We start from the raw sequence: 12,396 nt of genomic DNA on the forward strand, positions 1-12,396 counted from the left end.
TCTCACTCATACCTGATTTAGATGAATTAGAAACTCTTTTGTTTCAATAGGTTTTTGCTACATTTTTATTATTTTTTATCTTGCTTAGGGCTTAGCTTATTCTTTATTCTTTATTTTCCTACAGTGGGAGCCCAGGCTATTGATTTTAGATGTTTTTCTTTTCTAATACCTAACATTTAATGCTACACATTTCCCTTTGAGCACTGTTTCCTCAGCATCTTATGAATTTTGATAAGTTGCATTTTATTCCCATTTAGTTAAAAATATTTTTAATTACTCATGAGACTACTCTCTGGATAGGTAATAGTTGTTTATTAGCCAAACACTTAGGGAATTTTTTCCATGCATTTTTCTATTATGTATTTCTAGTTTAATTCCATTGTAATGTGAAGATATACTTTACATGACTTCTATTTCTTTTAATCAGTTGGGGTATGTTTTATGGCCCACAATGCAATTTGTCTTGGTAATGGCTGCATGAGAATGTGAGTAGAGTGCATATTCTGCTGTTGTTGGATGAAATATTCTTTTTTGGAAAGAAAAATGTTATTAATTTTTTAGCTTTAAGTAGCTGTACAAAGGGATTTCAATTCAACATATCAGTTTATGAGTAGAATGCATCTTTTGGAATTCTTATTATCTTTAGGTAGTTGTACAAGGGAGGTGCCATTTAACAAAGCAGTTTATGAACACAATGCATCTTGAGCAGTGTCACTCCCTTCCTCATCCTCATGCCCCTCCCTGTCCCTTTTCCCATCCTTTCTCTTGTTTGTCTTAATTTTGTGGCGTAGATGAATTCTTGACTACCCTCTTCACCTGCTGACTCCCTCTCCCCTTGACCCCACCCTCTACCCTATCTTGCAAGTGTCCATTTCTTAGTGCTTATTTTATTGGGCTTTGACTCTGTCTTTCTACACCGAACTCTCCATAAAGTCGTCTTTACGTCAATCAATTCATTTGTAACCACTTGCATACCACCCAATGTGTTTGCTTTATAGGTTTATGGGCTTTCTTACCACAAATGAGGGAAATCACCCTAGAATGGCTATTATCAAGAAAACAATAGCAAATGCTGTGGGGGAGATTCTTCCCAAAGGGAATTCTAATACACTGTTGGTAGGAATGTAAGCTTGCTCAACCTCTCTGGAAAGGAATAAGGAGTTCCCTGCCCCCAATTAAACATAGAACTATCATATGATCCAGCAATCCCACTCCTGTCCATTTATCCTATTGATCACAAACAAGTTTACAGTAAAGCTTACCAGCACGGCCATGTTCACTGCAACACAATTCACCAGAGCCAAGATATGGAATCATCCCAGGTGCCCCCCCGTAGACGGATGGATGGCGAAATGTGGTCTGTGCACACAGTGGGGTTACCTCATCCATCAGAATGGTATTTTACCATTTGTAAGGAAATGGAAAAATTATATGAAGTGAAGAATGCACCGTGACCCATGTCATCCCTTTTATCATCCTCCCATTTCTTTCAATCCCTACCCGTTGCTTCACCTTTCAAATTATAATTGTAATATGGCTTTGTAATTTTCAGCTCTTCAGTGATTGCCTTCTTGCTTAATATCTCAATTGCTGAGACTTTAAAGTCTCTGCCTACAATAGTGGAGTTGCCTACATTGTAGCTGTTGGAAATACAATTAGATAAGAACTGTAAAATGTAGATCATCATTCTTTTTTTTTTTGCCAGTCCTGGGCTTGAGCTCAGGGCCTGAGCACTGTCCTTGGACTTTCTCAAGGTTAGAGCTCTACCACTTGAGCCTCAGCACCACTTCCGGCTTTTTCTATATATGTGGTACCAAGGAATTGAACCCGGGTCTTCGTGCGTGCTAGGCAAGCACTTTAACCACTAGGCCAAATTCCCAGCCGATTATCATTCTTTTTAATGAATTTGTTAATATCACAATTACAAATATATAAGTAAAAAAGCAAAATCATAGAAAAATCACAGATTGTCCTCTTATGGAGGAAGCAATAACTCAGATCATTCTGGCTTTCACGACTGTCTTGAAGCCTTTATGTGACTACAGCATAGTGAGAACCTTTGAGTATCATTTAACATTTGTGAAGAAAGCTTAAAATATGCTCTATTTATTTTGCTGAAAGAATAGAAAAGTGTGTTATACCATTCAGAAATATATTTGCACAAGACAACCCTAAAAGAGGAAACATTTTCCTGGATTTTTTAAAACAATGACTCTTTTTTGTCTTCAGTAGAGGTTCTATATGTTTCTATTATACACATTTCAAGCACTTTTCTCTCAGTGGGTTGGCATAACAACCCATCCTAAAATCTGCTGGCTTGAAATAACAACTGGCACTTGGCTCACAACTGGCCTGGGAACACTTTCACTCATTTACCTGGGAGTTACTGTTTGGTTGCTGGCTGAGATAAATGACACTTTTTTTTTTCTCTTGTCATTGGCAGGTTAGCTGACCTAGTTTTGGTGGTATTGGTATCAGAGCACCAATGTGATAAGGAAAGAAGCTGCAAAGGCTCTTGAAGTCCAGGAATGCATAGACACACTGCATTACTTTGAATAAAATAAATAAATAAATAAACAAACAAACAAACCCACTAAGACTTAAGGATGAGAGAAATCTTGTGCTTATAAAGATACTATGAAGTATTGTGGCCAGTTTTGCTACTAGGAGGGATTCTTCAATATATCAGAGCCAGAATCTCTGCAGTATCTGTTTGCATAGCTCTGGGCTATCATGGATGTGGTCAGAGATCTTCAGTGTGGCCTCTGCCACTACATTTCCACCTTTATGAATGAGGTGCATGATTGTTCATTGAGGCAGCCAGTGCTGATAGATGTAGAAAGAAGTCAGATGATGGACTTGACCTTGAAACTCAGGCTGCTGGCTCTTTAAGATTTTTCTCTTGGTCTGGAAATGCTGTTTGATAGAGGATCACTTACTCCCTCTATAGATTAAGAATGTTTCTCGATGGAATTCTACGCTGCCATCAGCGTTTCCATTTGTAAGAAAATGGAAAGACTTGGAAAAAATCATATTAAATGAAGTAATCCAGATCCAAAGGAACATAGGCTCAATGTTTCCCTCACTTGTAATAATTAGTACACACCTAGGAATCTCCTAGCAGAGGATTACAAAACCTAGGTACATAAGGTCATATAGACTAAATGAAAGGATCTCTAGGATATGGAAACAAGAGCCTTATCTTGTGTGACTGTTGTTCTTAAGGTACTATGCTAATTCTCTTCTCTTTTGTTGTGTTTTGGTTAATCTCATATTGTTACTGTATCTGAGTTTGTTACCTGGTATATTGTATAAATGTTTATTTGATTATTTGACATAGGAAAGGGAAGGGGGAAAACAAGATGATTGGGAGGGGGTGGAGAGAGAGAATTGGGGACAAAGACATGATAAATGTGTGAGGAGTAATGCGCCTACTATCTGGTGAATGTAACTGTAACCCCTCTATACATTACCCCAACAATAAAAGAAGAGTAGAGAAGAGCCAAGAGGGAGTTTATTTCTGTGCACAGGTGCAGCACACATGTGGCATGGGTGAGGGAGGTGGTGATGGTGGGTTGGGGAAGTATTGAGAACAAACCCTTGACATTTCCAGGCTCACTGCATTCTGCCTTTTCAGAGTCCTCTCTCCCCTTCCCATTTCTGGATAGCAACACATGGTAGAAATCGCAACTTATCACTCAGAGTGTGATAGCAGAGTCTTGATTCCTTGAATAGAACAGCTTGATGTTATTTTTTCAGTTCAAGAGGAACCTGTGAATATATGTGAGTGTGCAAGTGTGTTTATGTACATTTGTGTAAAAACAGAACAAGGGAGAGTTAGTAATGATGTGAGATTGTCTTTCTTCAGAAGGCAGTATTTTCCATATCTCCCCAATTCTTTTCCCAGCCAGCAGTAGTTACCTCTCTCTAAGCTCCAGAGTGATTATCTCTGGGTTTCCTTGGGCAATCCACCTCCACAATATGATTTTCATCTCTGATTACAGTTAGGAAACTTTGCCCTTTCTTTATTTCTGCCACCTTGAATCTTAGTTTATCTTGGGTTTTTTTTTGGTCTCCATTCTACCCACACTGTGATAGTTTTCCTTCTTTTATAGAATACTCTTAAATAAATAAATGACAAAAAGAAGAGAGAAGAACCAGCAAGTACTGACAAATATTTTTTAAAGAATTTATTAACATTGATTTTTACATCATATTTCTTTTTTAAAAATTTTTTATTGTAATTAATTAAAGGGTTACATGATATTTGCCAGATAAAAGGTGCATTAATTCACATACATTGATACCCTTTCACATCTGACAAATATTTTTGACAGTTTTTTTTTTCCTTATCAAAGCATTAAGAATCTAGCTATAGGCAATTCTGTTGTAGGCAATGTATAAAACAAGTTACACAGATGTGATCCTTGGTACTAGAAATTTAATTCTTTGGAGAGATGAGCTCCTTGTGTCTCTCCTAAATTCAGAGTAGCTCATGGGCAGTAGTTTTATATTAAATCGAACTATATGAAATTGCTGATGTTCCACCATTGTTGACCTACAAAAATGGCAATTTCATATGGTTTGATTTGTATTCTGAGTTATCCAACTGATAAATATTTCAATCAATTATTTTAAGGGAAACAGGACATTTTCCTGGGTCTAAATTAAGCCAAAAATATTTAGCTTTCTCCCCATCTTGTCTCCGCAATTGCGATTGTAACATTTACCTTCCAGATGGTCCTTTTGTTTCTGTCTGAAACCTGTCCTCCCTCTAATCAAGTTACTGCCCCGATTAAAATCTTCAGTGGCTTGTCAAGATAAAAGTTACATTTTTTAAACTTGATGTACTGATCTTTTTCTGTGCGAGGCCCCAATCTGCTTCTCTAGCTTCTTATAGTATCTTAAGTTTCATCCCATATACCGTTTCCCAAATTATACTGATTTTGTCATTTTTCATCATTTTGCTTCTGATTCCTTTGCCTGGATGTTTTATTCTTCACTGCGCTGCTAGACAAGCCCTTAGGTGCTCTGAAAGATCTCAGCCATAAAGTCTTCCTCTTTTCTTTATTTCTTTGACTTGTCCCATGTATATTTGTTAAATGGACTGGCCATGGTGTTACAACCATGATAGTATTCTCCCATTACAATTTATGTAACGGGAGATATAAATTTATGCATGTGTTTCTATATCTCTCTGTCAATCCATGCACATCTATGTTGGTAAACTTTCCTCCGACTGCAACAAAAAGTATGAGAAAAATTAATCAAGTTAAAGATTAATTTTGGTCCATAGTCTCTTAGCCCTTGTGGTTTGGGGCTTGTGACAACAAAGTACAATATGACAATAGTACATGGAGGAGAAGGATGGTAGCCAAGAAGCAGAGAGACAGGGAGAGACAGAAAAAAGAGCTGGGTTTCCAATATTCTTTACTTAAAAAAAATATTGTTACTATTAATGCACAGGGGGAGCACAATTTCATAGGTCAGGTAATGGGCACATTCCATGGACAATATCACTCTCTCTTCCATCATCCCCTCGGCTCCTCCTCCTATACCTGCCCACAGGTCACACAGCTCATATCCAATGTCCTAACTTTCTCTCAGTCCATATCTCTGATAGCACCAGGGGCTGGCAACTAAGCGTTTAACACATGGGCCTTTGGGGCCCATCACTTAGTGATGCTACAGAAGTATCCTTGATAGTCTTAAATTAGTTATGGATTTGGCCTGTTTTTCAATCTGCTTGGATCTCCAGGATAGCCTGCTCCATGGTGTATGCCTCTATCAATGTTTGCATAATGATTCTTTGCCCGTGAAATTCATAAATGGTCTCTTTTCCTTTTCAGGATGGGATAAGAGAATTCAGACACAAACAAATTGCTAATATCAAAGTTAATGAACTTGCAAACACACCATTTAAATTTGGTTAGAGTGATAATATCCAAAGCAGTATTTGTTTTCCCTAAACCCCTTACCTGTCCTATGATTAGTTATGTTCCAAAAAGATTAATATATCTTTAATACAACTCTATCATATATTTCATATTTATTTTAAACAGCATAGAACATTATTCAGATTTAATGTTGAAACTGGCAATCGAACTTCTATTTAAATATTACTTTATAGCCAATGAATTCTTTTTTCCATATATTTTTATTGTAATTAATAGAAGGGTTACATTATATTCACTAGATAGAAGGTGTATTATTTCACAAACATTGATACTCTTTCTCATGTCTTGGTCCTCACTTCCCTTCCTCACCCCCATCACTCATCTTGTTTTCCCCCCTTCCCTAACCTATTTCCAATAACCAAATAAGCATATATACAATATATCAGATACCAAGGTGAAATACTGTAACAATATGAGATAACCAAGGGACAGCAAAAGAGATGAGAGATAACATAGTACATTCAGGATAACGATCACTCATTATATGGCTTTTTTTTTCTATATCCTGGAGGTCCTTACATTTAGCATCATTCTATATGGCCTTATGTATCTAGGTTTTGCTCTATTGTAAATCTCTGCTAGGAGAGCCCAAGGTTTCTACTGATTATGACAAATAAGGGAGACCATTGAACTTATGTTCCTTTGGGTCTGGCTTACTTCACTTAACATGATTTTTTCTAAGTCTTTCCATTTCCTTACAAATGGGATGATATTGTTCTTTCTGACAGCATCACAGAATTCCATTGTGTATAAATACCACATCTTGTTGATCCACTCATCAACTGAGAGGCATCTGGATAACTAATGAATTCTTGAGTTCACCATCAATCAAATTTCATGTAATCCTCAGCATATAGTCAGGGAATGCAGCTAGCCCAAAATACTGTTTGTTGTTGTTGTTTGTTTTTGTATATGATGAAACTTTTGCTTAGTTCGAAGATACTAAGATGTTTCAGTTCAAATTCATTAGAAGCTCTGGACCCAAATGCCAAAATCAGCATCTTAATAGTGTTTTGCTTTCTTGATTCCTTGGACTTAGAAAGTGCCTTTAAAAAGTCACATCTGGGGGCTGGGGGTTTGGCTTAGTGGTAGAGTGCTTGGCTAGCATGCACAAAGACCCGGGTTCAATTTCTTGGTACCACATACATAGAAAAAAGCCAGAAGTGGTGCTGAGGCTCAAGTGGTAGAGCTCTAGTCTTGAGGAAGTCAAAGGACAGTGCTCAGGCCCTGAGCTCAAGCCCGGGACTGGCAAAAAAAAAGTCATATCTGTTACATAATTGGAAGAGTTGAGCTGCAGAAAGGGCCTAATGGAATAAGATTCTAGATGAGCTTCCTATACCAGCCCCTGCAGAGAGTAGTTGGGAAGCCCTGGGAACTGGGACAGAGGAGAAGAGGGGGTCACACCAGGGGAAGGCTACAGAGTTCCTGGTTCTGCAGGTTTTCCTGTGAAGGCTGGAGATAGGTGGGTAGTGAGGTGACCACACAGCAGGAGAAGGCAGCAGCTGCTAAGGCCTAGCTGCAAGCAGCAGCAGCCTTAGCAGTGGGCTGGGGTTGGAGCATCATTACCAGTAGCTCTGAGCTAGCAATGTCCTCTTCTCTCCATTCAGCAGTAGCTCTGAGACAGAAAGCAGCAGAACAAGTGTCTCTGAAAGGGATTTGTGTGATTGCTCATTTTATGTAGTGTTTTTCCACTATGTCCAATAAACTAAAAATACAAGTTTATAGAAACCACTACCTTCAAGTTATAGCTCTAGAACAGGGACACACTCTCTTCCCCATACTACCTAGTATTGGCTCCAGTTTAATACCTCCTTCAATTCATCTGGAATGGCTCTTGGAGAAAGAATTGGTGAAGAGAATGTTCAAAGTTGCCCTGATTATTGGGCTTCTAAAATTTGGAGATTTAGTGAAACCCATTGGTACATTGAACTTGCCAATGGAACTGGACATTATATAAGATTAGTCACAATGTTTTAATTAAGAAAAAGATGCTTAAACAAAATAATATGTAGTAGTTACAAATTCTAAGTCTGCAAATTTAAACTGCAAAAATATAAATTAAGCCACATGTAGTCACATGTACTTTGCTTGCTACAAGAAAAGTATCTTTAGTGCTAAGTATAAGGGAGGGAGACTGAAGAAGGAGGATCACTTGAGGCCAGCAATCTGAGGCCAACCTGGATAATATATGGAGAACTAGTCTTAAAATACATACACACAAACACATACACACACACACACACACACACACACATATATATATACATAGATGTCTAGATATATACATAGATATACCATATATGTGTTTCTATCTATGTATATAGATAGATATAATCTGTTTGTTATAACTTAAATTGATTATGTAATATTCCTTTGTTATTAATATCAGAGTTTGAACTTAGGACCTTGAATTTTCACTGGACTTACTTGCTCATGGCTGGTATTCTTCCAACTGAGTCACTACTTGAGTTTAACATTTTGCTGGTTAATTAAGAGATAGAGCCTTGTGGACATTTCTTCTAGGGCTGGTTACAAACCATGATCCTCTGGATCTCAGTCTCCTGAGTACTTAGGATTACAGATGTGAGCCCCTAGTGACTAGATAATTATGTTTACCGATGAGAAATTTCAATACTTGGAAATCCAGAATAAGCAAAGCCAATTTTGAGGCTTTTCTCCTCCCAGATTTCTTCTTATGAATTCTTCTAATTTCCCAAGTATTTATATAGCAGGAAGATCTCTTGGTTGAGATCATGTTTGGTCTGTGATCTCTGCCTTGTTTTTTCCCCACTGGAATCCACTGGAACTGGATATGCCACAAGATTTGGGAGAGAGTATCACCCAAATGATTCTCTTCCTTCCTCAAAACAAAACAAAACAAAACAATGAACAAGTCATTTGAGAGCCACAAATTCACCATAGGCTTCTTCTTCCTGTGTCTGGTGTATGTAGCAAATGTCCATCCATTTCCCTAATGCATTTCAAAGATAGAGAAACTGGGGGCTCTGCTGCTTTGGCCACCTATGGACAAAGACATCATTTTGTGGTCCATAAGGTAAAGGCTCTTTCTAGGATTAGCTTCCTAAATGTCTCTGGAATCTCCAACACCCCATTCCTAAAACTTGTCATACGTCACAGAATAGGGAATTTAAAAAGAGAACTCTCACATCTATGTTCTTCTCTTCCTCTTTTTGATTTTTCCTCACTGGAGCTGATTAAACCTTTGTGTGCTCTCTAGGTCAGGGTGGTCTGATCCTGCTTGTTTTTCCCAAGCCTGTGTTTATGGGGGATAAACTTTAGTCTCAGAGCCTTTCAGAAGTTTCACTTTTCATACTCAAAAGCCAAGGTTTTACAACATGAAAGAATTCTTCTCAATTGTCTCTGGCAGTCATTTCAAGTTTCCATTTCGAAACTCAAAAGCAATACTACCCTTACCTGTTTCATCTACAGCAATCTTCCTTTAAGGTAACTGAGTATTTCTACTGAATGGGAAGGAAAGTATAAAAGGTCCTTAAGACTATAGGTGACCCAGAGTTAATATCTCAAATGGTTGTCCTGCCATTCGTGTACTGAGTTCTTTTTTAAGGTTCATGAGAGATACCATGACACTCTTCTGTATCTAGTAAGCACTGTCACTGTTATAAGAAGATATTTCATAAGATTTTAAGTCCCCATGATAGGCTATAGATACTGACTATTTAGATGAGTTTTATATTGTCTTAGACTCCTTAGCTTGTTCTCAAAGAGGTGCGAAACAGTCAAAATATGGTTCAAGTCCAAGGAATAGTTGGGTGACCATCTCACTAGTCCTGAGAGCTTCACTACACCAGCATATAGAACTTGAGACCTAGATGAGTATTTAGGCTCCTGATTGTAGTTTCCCTTCATTCTTACCAGTTATTCTCTCCAAAGCTTTTTGCATAGAAATATTAGGAAGAATAAGATAAGGCTCTTTGTATTTACATTTCTTCTTCTTGTAGGAAGTCAAAAGAAGTTAAGTGATTAAAGGGTGAATAAAATACATTACTGGGAAATAGTATGCAGGTTGAAAAAAGAATAGGAACAAGGACACATTGCTCGTGCCAGTAATACTTTAAAGAAAGGGAGATAAAGAAAGCTCTATGCATGAAATTCAGAAAGACAACGTGGAAAACAAGAACATTTCTGTCACAAAAATCAAAGGGTAGATATCAAAAAAAAGGAAGGGGCCAACAGAGTCAAATGGCTTATACAAGTCAAGCAAGAGGACTACAGATATTAGTGATTTCTTTTGATGGACAATACCAATAGAATGATGATGTAGAAAATAATGTTGTTGAGTAGTGAGAGCTGTAAAGGTTGAGTATAAATCAGTATTTTCCAAAATATGTTCTTTTGTTTCATTGCTGCAGCCAGTCTAGCTTCAGAAGAGTGTTTGTGGTTATTCACAAAACTGATGAGGAAGTTGAGTTTTAACATTTGTGGCACTTTCTGATTTTATATCTTTGCTGCAGATATTGAAATTCTGGCCACAATCATGATTGTCCTGAGTTTGAGGACCTCTTTGTATCTTTGATATGGGTGATAGCTTCTTTGGCTAGTTTCTTTCCATTCTTTCTCAGATGATGACTCTAACTTCCGATGATTCACACCCCATTTAGTTATTGGGGTCACCTCATTTTCTAAAGTTGATAGTGAATTCTTGGGTGAGATTTCTCTAGAATATCACGTACAAATGACATGTAGCTTTCCTTTGTAGAAAGTGGCTCTCACGAGAGTACTCTATTGAGTCATGGCCTTTGGAAGTTCCAGCCACTCTTTAGGCTCTTCCATGTAGTATCTAGACAGGGTGAAGTCTGCTATCAAATGGACTGAACAGTCAGGACTACGGTATCAGTTGTCAACTAGAGGCTTAAAGGGAAATCTAAAAATATTCTTAAATCCATCTGGATACATAATAGGAGGTATATATATTTATATATATACACACCAATATATCTATATCTGTATCTGTATCTATATCTATAGAGATAAATATATAGAGAGAGAGAGACAGACAGACATATAAAGATTAGTCAAGTTACTAACTAGGATATGGCAAGAAATATATGTGTGGGTGTGTATTTCTGTAGCATTATTAAATTAACAGAGGCATCTGTGGTGCCAACATAATTGGATGTGTTTTCTTTTAATTCACAGTTGGCTTGACAATTTATCTTGACTGTCTATGAAAGATCTTGCTTCTCAGGGTCACATTTCTAGAGTCAGAAAAGAATCTCAGTGTAGAATTTAGATATTTGCTTTCCTATTTGTGGCTGCACAAAATAGTTTTGTGGCACTTGTGATTTGTGTGTGTGTGTGTGTGTGTGTGTGTGTTACTCTGGTTTGAACTCATAGCCTTGAGCTTGCTTGGCTGGTACTGTATCCATAGAGCTTGCTGAGAGCTTACTTGTGAATTTTGGATCATCTCCAGTATTAACTATGGCCTCCATTTGCTTCTAGTTATTGTGCACTAAAATCCTCCCTTTTCCAAATCACCTTTGTATGAAGATTTACCTCAAATTAGACGACAATACAAATCTTATGAAAATTGTATGTGATCAGTGTTTATAGCATTTTTAGTACAAATGCTTACAAAAAATGTGTCTTTTATTGGCCACAAAACATTTGATGAGTGTTTTATGTTTTATCCCTATAAACGAATCCCTCCTTTAGCTTTACTCTTGAAAACTCTTAACCTCTCCTTCCTTCACTTGTACATCAAATTTATATTTGTGTATTCTCCTTTCTGTACTTTTCTTCTTCTTTGAAGGTTGGCAGGGTTCAGAAGTTTAAATGTAGTGGGAGAGTATCACTTGCCAACACCTGTACTGTGTAGAGTGCCAGCTGCAAGTTCTTCTCCGCTTGGTCCCTCTTCTGCGACCCTAATGGCATGTGCATCCACTATCAAAGTACTTTTCCCTCTGAAACTCAGAGATTTGCTTACATGCTTTCCCAGCCCTCACCCTGACTATCAATTTCATGATGAAAATGAGTGTATCTTAATCACCTTTATATTCCCTGAGTCAGTCGCATGCTGACACATAACAGGTGTTATTTACACACTTACCAAAAACTGAATTTGACTTGTTTGGCCCAGTGCTGGGGACTAGATTGCGAATACTCCTGGTAGACAAATGTATCCTTGGGTTTCTTGTAGAGAATATTGCATATGGAAAGTGATGGGGGCATTGTGTTTAAAAAGGGGGTAAGGAGAGAACTTATGCAGAAAGAGTAACATTCTTTGGCCTCCTTTACAAATTACATTGAGAAGGACATGAACTTTCTCCCTATTCTGAACTCCCTTTGTACTTACTGCCTGTACCACATTCATTTTAGTACTTAATTAGCATGTTGCCTTAAATTAAAGTCGTCCAGGATCATAGAAGGGTCTAATCTGCATAGTTACCTCAGGAATTCT

This window comes from Megascapheus bottae, chromosome 10, assembly GCF_031878675.1.
Source record: "Megascapheus bottae isolate mThoBot1 chromosome 10, mThoBot2.hap1, whole genome shotgun sequence".
Taxonomy (NCBI): domain Eukaryota; kingdom Metazoa; phylum Chordata; class Mammalia; order Rodentia; family Geomyidae; genus Megascapheus; species Megascapheus bottae.